Source organism: Oryza glaberrima, chromosome 8 (genome assembly GCF_000147395.1).
Source record: "Oryza glaberrima chromosome 8, OglaRS2, whole genome shotgun sequence".
Classification (NCBI taxonomy): Eukaryota; Viridiplantae; Streptophyta; class Magnoliopsida; order Poales; family Poaceae; genus Oryza; species Oryza glaberrima.
In genome coordinates, this window is record NC_068333.1 from 21,592,972 (window position 1) to 21,614,818 (window position 21,847).

A 21,847-nucleotide genomic window follows, 5' to 3' on the forward strand; every position below is an offset into this window, starting at 1 on the left:
ATAACTTCGGAGTTAAGTTAGAGAGCAATTTTACGGTCCTTAAGAAGTTACCATGAGGTACCAAAAATTTTGTGTAAAATTTAGTACCTCATAATACCTAAGTACCAAATTTACAATAGAAAAAATAGTACCTACCTCCTCAATGACCGTAAAATTGCTCTAAGTTATAACCGTTGGATATTACTTGAACAAGTAATGGTCCAGGGTAATATATCATGTAGGTTGCCAAAGCGAAGCCACTTAAAGCCCAGTAGGACATGCTTGCCACGCGGAATAATTCCACTGGCCGTCCCTCATCTTGACGTCAAGTTTAATTGACATCCTTAATCTTCAATATAAAAAATCTTATCAAAACCGTTCGAGATAGGTCTCATGGCACTATTGAAAGCTGGTTTAGCTGACGTGGCATCTTAGTCAGCAAAAAAGGAAAATAAAAAAGCGTGAGACCAATATGTAAGTGAGAATCTTTAATGCCCTAGCGTGGCGAACAGAACAGCAGCGCCGATCAGTTCATGCAAGAGCGGACGTCCATGTCCGCGGAGACCGCAAAAACACTTCACCTCGTCCGCGGCCGTGATCGAACATCCCAAATCAAATCTATCAACCGAGCGTGCGTCCCCCACCAACCTCATCCTCCATCATCTCGACCAACACAAGCAAAACAGTTGCTCCTCCTGAACTCCACGGAATTTGATCTGATCCCGGCGGCGGCCATAGATCACCTCATCACCGGTGGTGTGCTCCTGGGCAGGAGCAGAGGACTCTAGTTGTTCATGTAATTTAATCATCACTGATCTTGGCTCTCTCGTCCATTCGTTGCTGGGAGGGAGTTCTTGCAACGAGCAGATATTTCAAGGTTAATTCATCGTATAGCACGGGCAAGCAAGATAGTTCAAGATGCATGAACATTACGCTCTAAAATCGATGAATGGTATTATGAGTATATTATTCATTGTCTCGTTTATGTTACAACTGCGGCGTCCTTCCTTCCTTCCGCTCAAGCATCTACGATTCTGTTGGTGAGGCAGATCTGCCGCGCGGTGCGGCGCCGTGCGGTGGCAGAGGACGACGGCGGCGGACACCAACGGCCTCTGCTCCTCCTCCTCCTTCTGCGCCTCGAGCGCGGCCAGCGGCCAGGATGCCGAGGCCGACCCCGCCCGTGGCGCCGCCGTGCAGCAGCGACGTCGCGCGAAGGGCCATCTGGTCAAGGGGGCTGGTCGGCGACGGGAGGCCACCGCGCTGGCCTTCTCCACCATGGCTGAGACGCCGAGACGCACGCGAGGACGAGGTACTGCGAGGCATTAAAGATCGTCTCACTTACATATGGGCCCATGTATTTTGTATTTTCTTTTTCTAACTAGAATGCTAGTATTTCAACAAAACCAGCTGTCCATACCATTTTGAACGGTTTTGGTAAGATGAGGGGTGTATTTCTAGAACTCTGGTATTACGGTTTAGGGATGATAATCAAACTCGATGTAAAGTTGAGGGATGGTAAATGTACTTATTCCTTGCCGTAGTAAGGTTCGTTATTAGACCTCGAACGCGCTAGGTTTTAGGCCCAACACATGTGTTTCGTGTCTCTCCATCTTGGAATAAGTCCACTGTGACTCTCTCATTGTTGCTCTAATCTAATTCATATCCTTTAACCATAATATTGGGTATCTCAATCCTCAACTATTAAAATCGGTGCAGAATGACTTGATGAATTTGAGAGTGGTTTTCGCTGTGGCGCATAGTCAGCATGTGGGGGCTATATATCAATGACTCCCCCTCTTCTTTCTCTCTCTCTCTTTTTCTTTCTTCACTCTTCTTTCAGGCTTTCCCACACGGCCACATAGATATGACGGCTAGAGGTGGAGCTGCGGCGGCGCGGCCTCGCGCGCGCAGCCCAAGGTGGAGCGACGGCGTGACGTCCCTAACGTGTAGCGGCGGCCCAACCTCGTGGTGGAGCGACAGCGCAGCCTCGAACGGAGTGGCGGCCCGACGTTGAGGCTGAGCGACGGCATGGCGGCTGGGCGACCCCGATGCGTGCGGCGGCCCAGCCTCATGGTGGAGTGACGGCGCAGCCTTGAGCGGAGCGGCAGCGACCCGGCTTGGAGGCAGAGCGACGACGCGGCCCAAGGCGAAGCGGTGGCGGTCCAACCTGGAGGCGGAGCGCGCGGCGGCTCAGCAGCCCCGACGCGTAGCGGCAGTGCGGCCTCGAGGCAGAACAATCACGACGAGCTGAGCACCAAGAACCACTCCCTCATTAAATCAACGATATGTTCAGCTTATGTATTCATGCATTTGATCGATTGAGTTGTGTTGCGTTTAGATCTCAAATAAAAACAACGAGAATGTAAAGGGCGGCGGCGGCGTTGTCCATGTCCATGTTTGCATGTCATCTAAATAGTTATCAAAAAAATTGACAACATAGATTAATACGAAATATATCACTCTACCAACATGCAAAACCATATTTAACTTCTACAAGTTGCAACAAAAATAACAAATTAAACTGAAAATAGTTATTGCACATTCATAACTATATTTGTTATTTTTGTTACAACTTGTAGAAATTGAATTTAAACTTGTATGTTTGTAAAGTGATATATTTCATATTAATCAATGTTGCCATTTTTTTTTCATATTTTTTATGACTATTTAGGTGGCATACAAAAAGGAGGGGATATCCCTGGAGGATGAAATCACTTTCCCTGTTAATTCATCGGCATCCTTTGCGTCTCAGCAATGGCCGTCCACATGCTCCTCCCGCCCGTTGCTAGCCCGCTAGTCGCCGGCGTGCCGGAGCAGGTGGACTTAAAGTCCCTGCACATCTGCGTGGCCATGGTCGACCTCTACACGAGTGGCAATTAGGGTGAATTGCCTCGAGCCTCGGCCTCGATGCACGCTGGTTGTTCCACGAGGGTGCCTGTTAAGATACTACACCGCATTTCCTTCCTCCGCTCCAGTCATTGGAGGGACAGGACACGCACCTTTTGCCGCCGCCCCCTTCTCCACCTCCCGCCCATGCACGTCACCCTCTCTATGCCGTCACCTGATGCCGCCACCGCAGCAGAAAAGAGAAGGGAGACGAAAGGATATAGACATGTGGACCTCACTGGCTGACTCAACTGATTGGACTAGTCAACGAGCCACGTCAACAAAAATCGCTCTTATAACTGTTGAGGGAGTCAAAAAAATACATTGGTTTTAATACTTGAGGGTTCAAAATATACAGTATTGCGGTTAAAACATACGAATTAGATTGAAGCTATAATTGAGAAAGTCAAAGTGGACTTGTTCCCTGCATCTTCTTCCTTGCCCAAGTTTTCCCCTTCGCACTACTATTTCTTGCTTGAAAAACCGCTCTGCCTCCAAAAGCTAGGTTTCAGCCTCCGCCGCAGATTCGCATCACTCCACTACTCCTATTCACCGCATTCCTCTCCGAACACTAGCTCCTAAGGAATCCTACTCTAATCCTAAGCAAATGGCCTCCTCTGATAAGAAAAGAGCAGAGATTCCATCTAGGAGTGGCAAAGCTGAAAGTCACTTAGGATCGTCTGATGGAATTGGTGAAGAACGGTGTTCTTTTAGCCAAGGAGATCATCAGTTGGCGTTCCGCATGCGGTGAGGATTTCCAACCCTCAACTCCGGCGAAATAGTCGTCTTCGAGTCTTTTCTCTATCAAGGATTTGGCCTTACCTCATCTGATTTCTTTTAGGTTTACTGGATTTCTACAACATCAAGTTGTATTACTTAAACCTGAATTCAATCCTTCAAATAGTCATCTTCATTCACCTATGTGAATCTTTTCTCGGCATCTTGCCACATTTCAACCTTCTCCACCGGTGATTCTTCCCAAAACTCCAAACCTGTAAGGAAAATCCATGTATAGTCGCGGGTGCTGGTATCCCACTGCACACCGATATGAAGAATAAATATTTCTCCCTTCCTCTGAAAACTTCCAATAAGGGTTGGTTTTTTAGATAATGGAATAGATCATCCCGGCCTTTGCTCAAAAGAGCTACAACCAATTATTACAGTTCAGCACACAACCAAGAGTGTAGTTCAAGAAAATAATGAAAACACCCAACAACTAAAAGACATAACTAAACTAAAAAAACATAACACATTTAAAGAAGTCTATTTGTGAATCTCCATTCATAGTTGGTAAAAAGTTGTATAACCGTCGTCTCAAGCTTGCGACATGTTACTTTTATAAGCTCACCATCTTCGTCACACCTTTGTAGTTGAGCCCAGTATCGGAGCCAATATGTTGTCCTGAAGATTACCTGCATATATGACATGGATGGTGATTTATCAAAAACCAAATCATTCATGCTCAACCATAGAGCCCAATATATTGCAGAGTATGGCGAGTTGTTTTATTGTTCAAACCCCAATCCTTCTCTTCTTGATTTTGTCGAACTTCCCCCAGTCCATCAATCATCTTGAAACTCCCTTCCCAATGACAAGGAAATATCTGAAGCCGACACACTCATGTCCAAATTTATGGTTATGAATGGGTTGGGACCTTCTTTTTTTTTCGGGGAAGAGCTGGGAATTACTATTACTCAACCGACAAATCCTTACAAACCAGCTGAGAAATAAGATTACATGTGTCGCCTACCCAAAGGAAAGAGAGCATATCAGTGCGAGCTATGTTTTCTAAAGCATGGCTAGCCTGGTTTTGAGATCTGTGGACCTTCCTGATGATGAATTCCCTCTCTCGATCGATCAGCCCTTTAATCTGTCTAACAATGAAAGCAAGGGAAGAACGGTCCGGTTCCTTGGACTGCATCAACTGGGCCGCCGTCAAGCAATCCGTCTCCACTTCAATAGGAAGCATCGTCCATTGGATCACCAGGCTGATTCCCTCCACACATGCTAGAAGCTCCGATTCTAATGCATCAGAGCACCTGTTCAGGAACCTGCAAGCAGGGAAAATGACTTCCCCAGCGCAATTCCTTAAAATCAAAACAGCTGGTAGCGCAATACCTGAATGGGTTGGGACTTGGGACTGACCAGTGAATATGTTACTCGGCACTTCATCAAAACAAGGTTGCAACCAATCAAAGACCGAGTACACCCTGCTTAATATGCTGGGGTAGACGACCCATCTCGTGAAGCCAAGGAATCCTTGGACTTGACACATTTTAAGAATAGAATGCCAGTCACATTGAAATCCCGACCACTAGCAAGAAGCCTGTAAATACATACCATTTGCTCAACCTGGCTCCTAAAGTAAGTCTTCTTTTTTACAAGTCATTTATGTCATCATTATAGGGACAAACTTGTAATACTGCATTTCGTATGTTTTCAAGAAAATCATCTGATCGTGTCTCGTCCACCGAATATGAGGCATTAGACTCCCAAAAAATCAACTACTGGTCCAAGAATCGGTGAACATGGTCAAAGGGGAGAAAAAAGAGCAGCAGCTAGCCCGAAGATAGATGATGCTGATCATAAAAGGAAAAGATGGCTGGTAGTTGAAAATGATGAAGATGAGTATATAATCAGCAAAGCTAGCCACACTGTCACAACTCCTCAGCCGAAATCTAAGGCGCCGAATCCTCCACCTCCTAATCGTCGGGCAAATTTGTGCTTTAGGACTTCTTCTAGGTATTGTTTACACTGTATCCTTCTAAAGTTAACACCCATAATTGAAAACGCCTTCATCTATTACCTCCTGTTTACATGAAACCTTCTGACATTGATTGGATTGGCAAGTCAGGAAAAAATTGAGCATCCCACAACCAGCGGTTAGTCAAGAGATGCAGCTCAACAACATCCGACTGGCAGCCAATCAGGCGAACAGACTCAAAAGCCTCGAGAACCTCAAAAGGATCAACCGAACGTTCAAGGCCGAGTTTAGTTCCAAATTTTTTCTTCAAACTTTCAACTTTTTCATCACATCAAAACTTTCCTATACATACGAACTTCCAACTTTTCTGTTACATCGTTACAATTTCAACCAAACTTCCAATTTTAGCGTGAACTAAACACACCCCAAATACGGCAGCCCCCGACTTATGAGTTATGACTGTCGGGTCATGAAGTACAGCAACCATTAACTGAAGGCCAGTCGAAAAACGATGAACAAGAGCAGCAGGTTGTAGCAAGCAAACAACCTGAAGGTGAAAATGAGATATCTTCAGCTTAGATCAGTATCAAAACTGAAATAACCCAAACTGCTGCTTGTAATGCTCGGGGGCCAGTACATACGTAGGCCAACTCATTCAGTTGAACCATATCTCTAAATTAATTCACTTGCACATTCGTGCTCATTTTGTGCAAAATAGCTAACCAGAAATTAAATTGCGCACCAAGCTTGTTAGCCAAGGTGGTACTCACCAAGCTTGTTAGCCAAGGTGGTACTAAAGCTTGCTACAGCTGCTGCCTGCTCCTCGCTGCTGCTGCTGCTGCTTGGGCATTGCTACTAGCTACAGAAGGGATAGGTTCACCGGAGATTCCTCAACTTAACAGTGAGATTTTTTAAGGTCCTTTAACCACAAAATTAGAAATGTGTACCCCTAAACTCACACAAACCGTTCAAAGGAAGTCTCATGGTAGTATAAGTGGGTGGTTTCGCTAACGTGGCATCCTAGTCAGCCAAAAAAATTTAAAAAGTACGTGGGGCCCATGTGTCAGTTTCACATTTTTTTTCTTTTCTTCTCCTCCTTTTCTTCTCTTTTATCTCTTCTCTTTCTCTTCTTCTTCTTCTTCAGTGAATGAGGCCGGTGGCGGAGAGGGCTATGGACGAGCGAGCGCGGCGGTGGGTCCGCGCGGCAGCCAAGTGCGGCCTGTGGGCGAGCACGGCGGCGGGCAGAGCGGACGAGCACGAGTAACCCTTACACCACAATGGCCATGGCGACCCGTGCCGCAGCTCGAGTAACCGTTACATGATCCTCTTTGGCATCGTGCAGATCGTCTTCTCGCAGATCCCTGACTTCGACCAGATTTGGTGGTTGTCCATCGTCGCCAAGGAGCTCCGCGTGGGGCCCTTCGTACTCAGAGTTCATCTGCCTCACCACCGTCGTCGCCATGCTCCTCCCTTTCTTGGGCAACGTGGTGGGCTGAGTAGGCCGGCGGAGCTCGCCCACCGCCACCACGCTCCTTCTTCGGCCACCTCCGCCATTGTGGCCCCCTCCTCCGCCCGCCGTGCTCGTTCGCTCGCCCGCCGCGGTGCTCGAACGCGGCCGCTCTGCCCGCAACCCGCCGCGCTTGCCTTGCGCTTGCCCGCCGCAGCCCATCTCGGCCCTCATCCCGGCACCGCTTCGCCCGTCTCCGTTCTACCCGCAGGCCGTGCTCGTCTGCCGCCGCCCGCCGTCGCTTGGCTGCCGCGTGGACCCGCCGCCGCGCTCGCTCGCCACCCGCCCATCCAATGGCAGATCCAGAAAGAAATAGCAGTGGTTCTGAGCAAACTAGATAGAGTTACAGTCCACCTTCCATCTACATATAGTAAAAAAAATTAGTGGGGTTTTTGTGGGGCTCTCATAGTCTTCATGCCAGTAGTGGGACTCAAGACCCCGTCGCCCCCATGTTGGATCCGCCCCTGCCATCGCCGCTCCGCCGTCTCCGCCGCCGGCCCTCACTCACTGAAGAAGAAGAGAAAGAGAAGAGATAAAAGAGAAGAGAAGGATAAGAGAAGAAAAGAAAAAAAAGATGTGCAACTGACATGTGAGCCCCACATACTTTTTAATTTTTTTTTTGCTGGCTAGGATGCCACGTCAGCGAAACCACCCACATATATTGTCATGGGACCTCCTTTGAACCGTTTGTGTGAATTTAGGGGTATACATTTCTGGTTTTGTGGTTAAGGGACCTCAAAAAATCTCGCTGTTAAGTTGAGGGATCTCCGGTGAACTTATTCCTTCCAGCACGTGGATGATCGCAATTTCAGCCCATATTTGATCCACCTTCGGTCCATAATTTTGCGGAATCCGACCGGTAAGTGCTTCGAGTTTTTCTCCTTGCCAGAGTTCATTTCTTGCCACCACGCCGCCGCGGCCGCATCCCGAAGCGAAGCTCTGTCGGCCTCCGTTGGTTTCACGGCCGCAAGGCGGAGCCGCGGAGGTTGGGAGGAGAGCGAGAGGAGGAAGAACAATCGGCCCGGCTTGTGGTTCCGCTTCCGCTGGGAGTCACCAATCCAATCCCTAATCCCGCGCTTCTTACTCTCCGCCATCTCCATGCTACGTTCAGGCCATCGGCGGCGGCGGCGGCACGATGCCGAAGGAAGTGAAGACTCGCGCCAACTGTATGCCCGTCTCTCTCTCTCTCGATCAATCGGTTTCGATTTCTATGATTTCCTTCGAGGTATAGAATTTCTTCTCATCGTTGGAGCATGTTCAACTTTAGGTGTCGGGAGGAGGAGGAGGAGGAGGAGCATGGGGGCTGAGACTGCATCTGCAGAAACCCTTGGTCTACACCAGCATCTGCATCCCGACCACTCCGGCCCGTTGTATGATCAACGCCACCCATCCCTCTCGCTCCATCATTATGTTTTGTTCCAATTGATTGTCGATGGGGCTTTCTATGATTTTTGGGTGGTTGGGAACAGAAGGCTCAAGTATTATGTATTTCAGTTGGGTTCATGTTACAAGTTACGGATAATTTTTTGGCCTGAACCAGTTTTACTTGTTTGTTAATCTGTATGTTACTAAATTGTTACTTGTTCGGCTGTGATATCCATCTCTTTGCAAATTATACTGCTATATCATGCAACGCTTAATCACATTCGTGAGATAACTTACATCTCATGGTAGTGATATGGATTGTGCATCTCCTCATATAAATTGTTCTTCTAATCATTGAGCTTGCTTCTTCCACTCATTGAGCTTGCTTCTTCCACTTCAGGTGTGCAGAGAAGGGGCATGCAGATGCAGCATCTGCACAAACTCTGCTGGAGGTATCGTCCATGATTTCTGATTCCTCATCCTCTTCTCAGCCAAAGGCAGTAGCAGTAGCTCAGGATACCATTGAGTTCTCCGAACCATCAAGGCGCTGCCTTTCCTTGTCTCCTGTCTCACGCATTTGGTCCCGGCTGATGTGTCAATGGGGACTCACATTTTACATCAGGGTTGATCTGCAGGGATCTTTCCACACATATCCTGATCTGGGTGGGCCATTCCCAAGCTTACAGGAAACTCACAATGCTATCGATCGCCATCTTGAAGGCCGTCGGCATCCAAAACTGTAAAGTTCCTCAACTGTGCTCTAGATTTTTGTAGGTTGATTTCTCCTGTTTTATGCGCACGCCTGCAGTTGATTATATCCTCGTAGTGTTACATAGCCAGTTAGCCACGTGCTTTACCAGTGTAGGCCAAAGAAGATAATCACAAGCTGTCACGCCCCGAACTAGTCCCGAGCGGAACTAGCCCGTGACGCTCCAAATTAACCTGTTATTTGATACCAGTCCCAGGAAACAGTGCTGGTATAACAGGAAGACAGAATATCACAGCAACAGAGGTCTCTTTATTATAGAGTAGGGGTACAGTCATGTTGGGCTGCGGACAGATCCCGAGCTCACAACTGCATTACAAAAGGAACGCGGAAGCCAAGACTTGGACCACACATCACAGGCGCGACTTGGGAACTAGGCCGAAACCCTAAAACTCATCGTAGCCGGCTTGCTCCTGAAGGAACTCCTCGCCAGCGGGATCCGCTTCATCTTCTTCAGCAACTGGGGGGGGGAATTATTTATATGGAGCAAGGGTGAGTACGAGAGTACTCAGCAAGCCATGGGAAATAAGTGTTTAATGCAGGCTTCAAAGAAGGGCTGTTGTTTTTGCAATTGATTTTATTTGAACTCTTTCCTGAAACAACTAAGTGAGTGCTTCTCAAACGACACGGATGAGAAAGTGCGTCTCGTCCGGTCGGAGTTTGTGCAATGTATCAGTCTTTTGAATTGATCAAGATTGGCACCCGGCCGATAGCTTTCAAACGGCCACCCGGGCCTGGCTGGTCCCATCAGCCGCAGATTTTCCAAACATCAAACCCATTTCACAACAGCAAAATTTCACAAGGCAGTAGTCAAACAAAACTACGCTAGGAATCACCTCACATCCGCCCATGACCGTGGGCACGGCTATTCGGACAGTTTAATAACCTCTGCAGAGGGGGTACACTTTACCCACACGACATTACTAACCCGGATCATCCAGCCCGTGCAGAACGGCCACGACTAGAGACCTTAAGGCTTTCATGACAAGGCATTTCGAAAGCCGACACAGGTTCACCATATGCCAACGAGAGGGGTCCCAGACCAACACCAGATTAGGTCCCAGACCATACTGTGCCAGGAAGCCCAGGGGTCCTCCCCGACACCACCCCGGCGAATCCACATGTCTCTTGGCATCAAGGCTCCCCCGATTAGCTAATTACTCAGCCAGGGGTGTCCCATTCCACCCATGTGGTCGTACTTGTCTTATGTTCGGATGAAATTCCAAGGAAACGGTCCTTAAGTGCAAGAGCGGGAAACCGTACTCCCGGTACGTTCCCCGGTCCGCGGTTTTGGAAATTCATTTAGTTCGCAAGCACCGACCCAGGTGTCGGGTTTTCCAAGTCTTTTGTAAAAACCCAAGTTTTACCCAAGAACTTACTCAGATTTTAAGTTTGAAGGCGACCGTCGATACTCGCACAGAGTGCACGAATATCGAGGCGCAACTAGGTGGTTACAAGGGAACATGGTATAACAATTAACAGTGGAAGGATCAGATGCAACAAGTTGGGTAGGCCCACCGGTCTGCCTTGCAGACGGGGCAAACAGATTAAGTGCAATCCTATCAATGCATAATATTTTGCAAGCAAATTAATTAAGTTCAAATATAGGCTCAAGATGTTCAAAGGTGGCTTGCCTTGCTCGAGATCTTGAGCTTGATCCTCGAAATCCTCGCACTGCGGGTCTTCGGGCTCCGAAACTACACGCGAAACGGGACAACTCAACAAACGGCGAAAATAAAGCCCTATTATTGACCTCTAAGCGTGCTATTAGATAGATCTCGAGATTTGAGGAATTTTGGAAGTTGAACGGAGTCAAACGGACTTACGGTTGGGAAGATATTGAATTTCTAAGATTATTGGATTTTTGTCTAAAGGAAAAGGATTTATTTAAACCCTTTTTGAAAAAGAAAAGAAAAGAAAAAGAAAGAGGGACGGAAATTAGACTTCCCTCGGGCGGCTAGGGCGCGGCCCGAGAGAAAAGGGGCGGCTCGGCCGAGCTTAATGGGCCGGCCGGCCCAAGAGGGCGGCCCAAGGCGCGCGCGGGCGGGGAGGGGAGAGAGAGAGCCGGTGGGCCGGGTCCATCCTCGCGTGGTCCCGAGTGGGACCCGCTTGTCGGCGGCTCGGCTCACCGTGAGCGAGGTGCACGCGGGCGTGCTAGGGTTTGGGGAGGGGGGCGCGGCGCATGCGCGCGGTTCGCGGAGGACGCGGTGCGGCGGGCCCACGCGCAGCCTCACGGCTCGCCGTGGACCGCGCGCGCGAGGGGGCGGAGGGAAGCGGCGGACCGGGGTCTGCTTGACCCGGTCGCGGCCGAGGTGGCGCCGACGTGGCGCCTACGTGGCTGCCACGCGGGCCGGCGGGAGGTAGACGACGACGTCGGCCGAAACGGACGGCGGGCGGCGGCGGCGAGCGGCGGAGCGAACCACGGCGATACAGGCGAAAGCGAGCACACCGGGAGGTTGCACGGGACGAGAGGAGACGAGCCAACGGCTCGGATTCGCTGGGGGATGCTCGACGGCGGCGGATTGCGGCGGCGGCAACCGGCGGCAGGAGAAGGGGGAAACGGCGATGAGGTCACGAGGGGTCGATTCCCGGCGGTGAGAGCATCTACGCGGCTACGGGAATCCGTTGCTAGCGTCGGATTGGGCGGAGCTACGCCGAGCGAGGCCGGCGACGAGCGGCGCTTCCGAGCTCGGGCGGCGACGGCGGCGAGCACACGGCGGGCGGCGGCAACGGTCGGGGCGGCGCCAGCTAGCTACGGGGAGGCTACTCGTGCTACTACCCGAGTCTAAGGGGAGGAGATGGAACGAGGAGGGAGAACGGAGGGCGACACTACCGTGCGGGGAAGGGCGCGGTGACGAGAGGCCGACGGCACGGGAGCGATCTCTCCGGCCTCGGGCCGGGGAAGAGGAAGAAGAGGGCGCGCCCGGAGTCCCCTTCCGCGTCCTTGCTCGTGCCGGCTCCTCCGGCACACGCGTCGGCGGCGGTCGGCGAGAGGGACGGCAATGGCGCGGGCGGAAAACGGGGAAGATTGGGAGGAAAAAAAAAAGAGAGAGGGCGCCTGGGTTTATAGGGTGGCGATGTCGGTTTGGGGGAGGGGAACCGACATTGGACGGTCAAGCCAGCGAGCTGGCGCTCCGGCTAGCGGCCAAATCGGCGACAGGGAGGAGGGGAATGACGCCGGCGGAGGAAGAGAAAGAAAGAAAAAGGAAGGGGGAAAGGGAGCTTGTCCCTTGCCTCTTCGGGAAAAGGAGGAGGGAGCGGGGGCGACGCAGCGGGGGGGGGGGGGGGGGGGCTCTGCCTCCGTCCTTTGGAGGCACGCGCGGGGAGTGGCGGGGCCGAGTCGATGACGACGGCGATGACGGCGGAGGCGGCTTGGAGCGGAGCGGCGACACGGGCGGCAGGCGCGGCAGAGGCTGACGGCGGCGGCGACCAGGCGGTCGGCCACCACGGCGCGCGCGCGCGGGAAGCAACGGCGCACGGCGACGATTTGGCGGCGTCGGCGGGAATGGCAGCGGGGCAGGAGGGAGGGCTCGGCGCGGCTCGCGCGCTCGCGCGAGCAGCGCTCGGGCAGGGCGGGGGAGAGGGAGAGAGAGAGAGAGAGAGAGCGAGCCGGGGAGGGAGGGGGAGATGGGCCGAGAGGGATTCGGCCCATCGAACCCTAGGGAGGCAAAATAGACTTTTGCGGAGGGATTTGATTTGGGAAGGATTTGGATTCGGGATTGAACTCGACGATGGATCGGGGATTTGAGACCTGAGATGGCACGGGCACTAGACAACAAGCAAAGAAACGGATTTTCGCAAATAGGATTTTTAAGAGCTAGTTTTCCCGCTAGGCGCCAAGACGGAACGGGCGCTACACAAGCTTTACAATATGAAAACGGATAAGGGTGGATTGGCCTTAAGTTTGTTAAGCGTCAACATTGGTTGATAATAAATGCAGCATTTATTGTTTTTTCATATTCCTGTCCTGGTACCAGTATTTGCTTGAATTATTAAAATAGTTCATAGATCCATTAGAGCAAGTTTAATAGTATAGCCCACTACTAGCTCCAAATCATCTATAGCCAATGTAATAGCCAATTCATACAATAGTTGCTTAATATACTATTAATACCTGGTCCCACCTGTCATGTGCATTACGTCTTGGAGTCCGTGCTACAGCTGACTACAGATCTGTAGCCCGCTGCTCTTCTCTCTATTCATTTATCTCTTTAAAATATGTTTATAGCCGGTAACCTGCTATTGTACCTGCTCTTACTATAGCTGAAAGCTAACAAAGTACATAGTGATGTTATCCCACCATATTGTATGCAGGTATATTTTTATATTAATAGTAATTTGTGCGATTGATTAGCTTATAGCAAGGAACATTAACACAACTCTGTTTCCTCAGGCACTAATAAAAAATTGTGATAGACAAAGGGTCAAAGCAGTGCTGATAGAACACAATTAGTTTGAGATCTGAAAATGGCAGAAGGCATACCTTTTTTTTAATTAAGATTGCATTGGTAACTTGTGAGTATATTAGAGGCAACTTTGGAACTGTTTAACCCTTATTCAACCCTTATTCAACAACCTTCCATCCAAACTAGTTACCCTGATCCTATGTCAGGCTGATAATAATTGAAAGAGTACTGGTAATTGCTTTGTGTTCTCCACTTTTGAGAAAGTACGATCTACTAATCATATATGATGCTCTGGTCCAAACTAGGTGGCTGAAGCAAGATGGTGTTTCTGATATGGATATTATTGTGAGGCAAAGCATTTACTGGCCTGATGGCTCAATCAAGAAGCGTACAAAATCATATGCAACTGAGAAGACCCATAAGAGAATGTGCCAATTGGTTCAAGCATTAGTGGACAAGTATAATGAGGATCACAATCTTTTTGGGGTTTGTTCTCTCTCTCTCTCTTTCTCGTGCGCGCAAGCCTGCTGTTTCTTATTTGCCTTATCATTGACTATTGCTGATCATGTTCAATTTTTTATTTTTATAGGATCTGGCACATATGCTCCAAGATGTTTTGCACTACCAATCAGTTCGTGACAAATTTATCATCTCAATTTCACTACAAAGACTAAAGAAGCAGATGATTTAGATGCTGGCATCGACAATCTATTCTTTGTGGAAATCAGACGTTCGGGAAGAGGAAAACATGAGGAAATGTTGGTCAACTGTTTCTGCATGGTTAATCCTACTGACAATGGTATTATTCTATATCCCCATCTTAATTTTTATTTTTGAACTACAGTATATGGTTCTCACCAACCTGAACTTAGATATTTTGTAAATGTGTTCTTGGAGAAAGGCCCGGGGTCTTCCCGGCTAGCAACGCAAGCTGCGAGCTAGCTGGTCCGGGTTCGAGCCTCACCCCCTCCTTAATTCAAAATCAATCTAGTCCTTCCTAGATTGGTCCCATTTTTTTTTTAAAATGTGTTCTTGGCTGTAGTTTATGGTGTGTGCTTTATTTATCTGTTTATTTGCCCCTAATGTATTGTCATCCATTTTTCTTAAGCTTTTTATTTGCAATGTCTCGAGTTGGTTCATGCAGATGTGTAAACCTTCAATTTTCTACTATCATGTGTTTGTGCCCTGTTTGGTCACTTGGCAGTTAACTCTCTGCTGCTCTTCTTCTTTTTTTTTAAAGATGAAGATAAGATATGCTATGGTTGTGCCAACCAAGGAAGTGTTGATATGAAGCACCTGACCCTTGCAAATATGATGGTGGTCACTTGGATATGGGTAGGCCATTTGAATGTGTTGAAGAGTGGAGTGACTCTGAAGATGATGCTGAATATGTATGATGATTTTTCTCCTGGCAAACTTAACCTTTTTTTTCTTGATTCAGTGTTAATTACATGCGTCTCCTCCTCTCCTGCAGGTGAAAACTAAGGAGGCTAAGATAAGGCGTATGTACGAGGTAATTGTCATATTTTGGGCGGTATGGTACCATCATGTTGGTTAACTGATTTTTGTGTATTTTGCGTTCTCTCTAGGGCCTTTGATGATCCAGGTGTTGTGGAGGAACTATCCACCGACTGAGGATAGCGCTAGAGTGGAAGTCTAAAGAGGGCGTCAGAGTGAAACAGACAATCCCTCGCACCTTTTTGTGGCTTAAGATTGTACATTTCGCCATCAACAAATCTTTCAATATATGTTGACATACCTAAGTTGGTTTCAAGAGAGACTGAAAGATGAGCAGAAGTAGAACACAGGCACACAGTTACTATTGTGCCGGATTCTGCTCCGGATAGTAGTAGTAGATCCACGTTGTATGTATGATCCACCGTGGCGTGGCTTTGAAGAAAGGTAGTTTTTAATTCGTCTCAAACATCCTGACCTTTTTCTCTAATGGAAGATTTGAAGAAAGAGTGTATATGTGTGCATTGCTAGCTAAACTTCTCGCGATAAGCCGATCACAGCTACATCATCAAATGATTAACTAGTGTTATGCCCGTATATTGTAGTAGGATCTAAAAGAATACATAACAATAGTTTTATATGGCTTAGTTTTTTTATTTGGTTTTATCATCAGTCGGTTAATTTGAGGAGATGCGGTAGTTTTTTTGGTACTGCGTGCGGTGGGGTAGGAGTTGGAGGTTTCTTTGTTTTTTGGGTAGGAGTAGGAGGTTTCTTTGTTTTTTAGAAACACAGATATTCCTTCTTATTTTTCTGGTCCCAAACCAGTGTTTAACAATTGCTTTCGGGGCTGTTTAAATTGTAGCCAAAATAAATTTTACTAAATTTTGCCAATGATAAAATTTTGGCAAGTTGACAATATTATCAAAATTTTAGCAGGAATTTTTATATATTTACTAAAGTTTAGTGACAAACTAAATATAGACACTTTTTTAACATCTTTACCAAAAATAATATGGTTGAAAATGACATCAATTTGAGCATCCTCTTCGTTTTGTTTGCTCTTCATCCACTACAACTAGGAACGAGATCCTAACATCCTCTTCGTTTTGTTTGCTCTTCACCCACTACAACTAGGAACGAGATCATCTAACATAAAGGATTCTGACGGACAGCAAGCACGCCGGCTAAAAGTGACGGACAGCAAAGCCGGTGGCGCGCGAGCGCCATTGCCACGAATACGCGGCCCATAGAGAATTTGGCCCAGAACGTGATTGGAGGCCCGTATGGTTTGGGCCGTAAGGTGATATGACGCCTCTGGGACGACGAGGAGAGATATCGCGCTAAGCCGTCTCCGTCTTCCCATTCCCGTCCCTCTCCCTCTTCCAGGATCGATCCAAACCCTAGAAATCGCCACGTTTCATCCACCCCGCCAACCCCATGCCACCGGTTCGCACGTACGGCCGGCGCCAGCGCCGGCGCCGCGGCAGCCGTCTCAGTCCTACTCGCTCGTGCGCACCGTATGTCGTCCGCCTCTCTCGATTATTTGCTTTCTGTTTGGTTCGGAACGATCCAGTCGAATCCGAATCGTTTTGTTTATCTGTTGCTTGGATTGGATTGAAGTTACGTATATAGAGCATCCCATCCTGATTTTGTTTTCTTTGGTGACAATTTCTTCACTCATCTTCGCTTGAAATTGTTACACTTCAGATCATGTCAGGAGGAGGAGGAGGACCATGTGGTTGAGACTGCATCTGCACAAACGCATGCCGATCCGCCGTATGACCACCGCAGTCCCTCTCCCTTATCATTCTTTTTGTGTTGCTGATCTAGTCCAAAGGTATACTTAGGTCTTTTTCTGTTGCTGTCTTGCTGATCTAGTCGAAGGTTATACATAGGCCAAATGGTTATGAAGGGTTGGATTCTTGGATGGCTAGGGAGAGAGGGCTCTCGTATTGATCCCTATGTATTTCAGTCGGATATAGTTACCAGAAGATTTTTGTCCTACACCAATCCCTATGTATTTCAGTCGGATAGAGTTACCAGAAGATTTTTGACCTACACCAATTTTTCTGTACAAAGCTAGGAAATTCTTTTTTTTTCTTGTGGGGCTCTATCAATTCAATGTCGAATTATAAATGCTATAGGTTTTTTAGACATTTTATTCCTTAATATACAGTCGTTTTGTGGGGCAATGAATTCCATTGTATATGTGGCCTTTTTCTTTCTGATGCATGAGAGTAGCTTCAGTGGCCGTTTTCGTACAGGAGATTAGTTAATTTATTTATTTTTACTTACACAGCTGTTTTCGTACAGGAGATTAGTTAATTTATTTTTACTTACACAACTCATGTTCAACATTTGCAGCTGTATCATGCCAATTTGTATTTAACTTGTTGCTTGTGATATCCACCTCTTGCAAGTTATGCTGCTATCATATAATTTAATTTCTTTTTCTATGCTTAGTTGAACTCACTTTTAGGACCCAACTGCATTTTCTACATTCCTAAGCACTGTTTTTCACTAATAATGAATGTTACTCCCTCCGTCCCATTTTACAGGGTGTGATATATTTTTTTATAAGACCAAGAAAACTGGTCGTGAGGAAAACAAATACTCTCTTACCCCTAATTAATCGCAAGCATGCAACAACTTCCCACGGCATGCAGAATTGATTCTGTTGGTAATGCGGATTTGATTTGCGCAACTAATTAGTTCTTCCCATCTTCCCAAAGCATTCAACGGCGCATGCGAAAGGATAATTTTGGGAAAAATCACAATAAAAGATCATGCACCCTCTGTTTTGGGACGACATAGAAAAAAAAAAGTGTGCCCTCTAATCTGCGGCGGAGGGAGTACGAGTGACAACTGTTTTCACTAGTTTTTCTAGAATCTGATTATGGTGGTTTGTTGTTTCTCAATCTGATCTAAATCATGGACTTAGCTTCAATTTGTAGGAACTGCTTTTATGAATTTATAGTTATGCATGATTTGCCATGCTACCAAATTGAAATGACACCATTACAGTTAGGCATGCAAAATTTGTTTTGACACTGTAAATTGTGTATTGGGTAAGTGTGATGTTCTACATTTCAGCCCATTAGTAAGTTAATTTGTATAATATTCCCTGGTATCATTTGGATTAGCCACTTATGTAGAGTTCTTCTCAAATATGGTAATAGGCCAGTAAGAATACCAGAGATATGCAACAGAAAAAAACGGTCATTGAATGGACAGCTGGCATCTGTGAGCCTATTTATGTTTTCTGTGCCTGTTAGTATGCTTTCTTGTTGACAAACCTGATTCGTTGGCTTTTAACTGTGCCAAAAAAAATATCCGTTTATGCCTGCAAAATGTATCGCAAAATATTTCCTATTTTAGATAGATAGTTCCTTCAACTTTGTCATCTCACGGTGGTAATATGCCTATGGTTTTTATGTCTCCTAAGATAATAATAAATTCTTCTTCTATTCATTTAGCTTGCTTGTTCCATGTCAGGTATGCAAAGGAGGGGCATGTGCCATCTTCCATCACTGCTACTTCCTCATCCTCTCAGCAAGCAGATGCAGTAGATCAGGACACCGAGGTCTGGCCACCATCTGCAAGCTGCCTTTCCTCATCTCCGGCATCACGCGTTTGGGCTCGACATGTGAAAGATTGGGGACGCATATTTTACATCAGGGTTGATCTTCAGGGATCTTTCCACACATATCCTGATGTGGGTGGGCCATTTCAAAGCTCACAGGAAACTGACAAGGCTATTGATCGCTATCTTGAGGACCATTGGGATCCAAAAATGTAAAGTTCCTCAACTGCTATTTAGATTTTTTATTATTTCATTTCTTTTGTTTGATGTGTATGCTTGCAGCTGATTATATTCAAACAAGGCTACATGGCTGATGGTATAATAGTATAGGTGATGGAACATAATGCAGTTTTAAAAGTATGAATCATGAAAACGACGAATGGCCTTTAGTTAAACTACATATAAGTTGACACATTGATTAGAAGAAATACAAGCATATGTTAGTTTTTAAAATTCTTGTTTTGAGAGTAATTAAAGTTAATTTTTGAGAGTAATTAAAGTTAATGGAAAATTTTACGACTGTACTTCTGTGGGAGTTGCTGAAATATTGCACAAGTCATTAGCATAGCTGAGAATTATGAAGTGCATATAGATGTTATGGCACCACTTTGTTTGTAGCTATATTTTTGTTTTAATTGTAATTTATATGATTGGTTAACTTGCCCTCAGCAGTAAAGAAAAAAAAGATTTACAAACAATAGGTTCCAAACGAGCTGGGGATCTAGAATGACAGAAGGGATTTCTTAGAAAAATGCCGTGGGAACAGGCTTGTAAACAGTCATTTCATTCTTTTGTTTCGGTTTTTGTTACCACCGTAATCTATTTTAGAGGGTCACTTGGGTGCTTTTGATGCAAGCTAGGACTGATAACATTGAATGAGTTCTTGGTATTATTTTGTGTTCTCCATTTTTTTTGGAAGTACAATCTACTAATCGTATCGGATGCTCTGATTTAAACTAGGCGCATGGGGCCAGATGATAATGTCTCTACATGGATAAGGTTATACGGCGATGCCTTTACTGGCCTGATGGCAGAATTAAGAGGCATACAAAATCATCTTCGACTAGGGCAGCCAATAAGAGAATGCACCAATTCATCCAAGCATTAGTCGACAAGTATAATGATGATCACAATCTTTTGGGGGTTTTCTCTCTCTCTCTTATCTCATTCTCTGTCCTTCTGCTTTGTTTGCACTGTCTTATTTATCTTATTATGTAGGATTGCCTATCTGATCCATCCTTTTTATTTTAGGATTTGGCACTTAAACTCAAAGATGTTTTGCACTACCAGCCAATTTGTGAGAACCATATTTGGTACTATCATCTCAATTTCACTGCAAAGACTAAAGAAGCTGATGGTTTAGACTCTACTAGTGAAAATCTGTTCTTTGTGGAAGTCAAACGTATGGGAATAGGAAATTATGAAGAAATGTTGGTCAGCTGTTTCTGCATGGTTAATCCTGATAATGGTATAGAGTACTTCTATCCTAATAAAGTACTGTTAAATTACTGTTGGTCTCGCTGCCTTTGCGATATATACTTGTAAATGTTTTTTTGTTCATAATGTAGTACTGTACTATAATTTTACTGTATTTAATTATCTTTTTGTTTCCCCTTGTGCCATTTCATTCATTATCAATATCCATTTCATCGCACATGTTATTTATCTTCAATTATTTGATTACTATTGGGTGCGTGTGTCTGGTTGATTACTTGGCAATTAACTGTCCTTTTCTTTTGAAATTAAGGTAAACCATGTAAAGGTTGTACCAACAATGGAACTGTTGACATGAAGCACCCTGACACTGATCAATACTTTGCTGGCCACTTGGATGCATATTTGCCTTTTGGATGTTTTGGAAAGTGGAGCGACTCTGACGACGATGATAAATACGTATGTTGATTTTGTCTGTTGGCAACCTTACCATTATTGTTCTCGAGAGTTTAATTACATGAGTTTCCCCTCTTTTACAGGTGAAAGCTAGGGAGGCCAAGTTAAGGCATATGTACGAGGTAATGTCATGCTTTTTTTTTTTTTGAAGGGAGAGAGGAAAAAGGGGGGGGGGGGGGAGATAATGTGATGTTTTTGTACGGGATGGTACCGTCCACGAATGGAATGTTCATTAACCGTTACTCCCTCCATCCTAAATATAAGGGATTTTGATTGGATGTGATATATCATAGTATAATGAATCTAAATCTGTACATGAAGCATGTCCAGATTTATTGTATTAAGATACATGACATCTAACCAAAATTATATTTAGAGACGGAGAGAGTACTAACTCCTTGTGTATTTGTTGTCTTCAGGGCATTGATTATGATACACTTGTTACGACGAAGAGAGTATTCACACTCCCTCCGGGTGTGACTATTGTGGAGGACTAAAAATTAAGGGATGGAGGAACTACTCACTCCATTTGGGTGAAACGTCGCAACACGTGCGGAATGTCGGTATCTATGAAACACAATGTCGATCGGTATCTAAAATATGATACGTCTGCTATGTATATATCTCTAATGTCCTTGGTTTGCATGGGTTATATCCGTTGGCGTGCAGTTCACTGTGATGAGATTTGCATGCCTTGCTGAATTTGGATGTTTGGAGATAATTAATTTCTGTGGACTGAATGCTGCACTACACCTGTTTGCGCATGATCACCGTAGGCTACTTCATACTGTAATTCCAGCCAATCCAAGTTAGGACCTACTTTGCTTATTTACTTGGGTCATTTGTCTGGTGATAGCACTAAGTAAAACTCGTAGCATACTGACCTTTCATAGCGGACTAAGCGGCGAACGTCAACACACGTTTAACAACTACAATCACTACCGCCTATAATCAGCATGTTCGCTTGCCCGATTGAACGCCAAGTATTAGTCGCCCTACCCTGTTCATGTTTTGCTGCCTCGCAGTACACTCCGAACTTTTCAACTCTCAAACTATGTCTCCACCTATAATATAACAATTTAGTATTATATGATATATTATAGTACTATGAATTTAGATTAGAATATGTCTCGTCCGGTACTGAGTTAAAATATTATGAGACAGAGTATCAATGTCGGTATTAGATTACAATATTATGGGACGAAGAGAGTATCAATGTCGTACCACCAACTTTTCAAGTCCCAAACTAGTTCCACATAAACTCCGATATGGATATATTGATACGACATACCCCAATACGTTTTAT

General features: G+C 46.0%; 1 pseudogene; it reads left to right on the plus strand.

The window, feature by feature from the left end:
* The first annotated feature begins 16,446 nt into the window (after positions 1–16,446).
* Positions 16,447–21,281, plus strand: LOC127781935 (uncharacterized; annotated as a pseudogene).
* Positions 21,282–21,847: the final 566 nt, after the last annotated feature.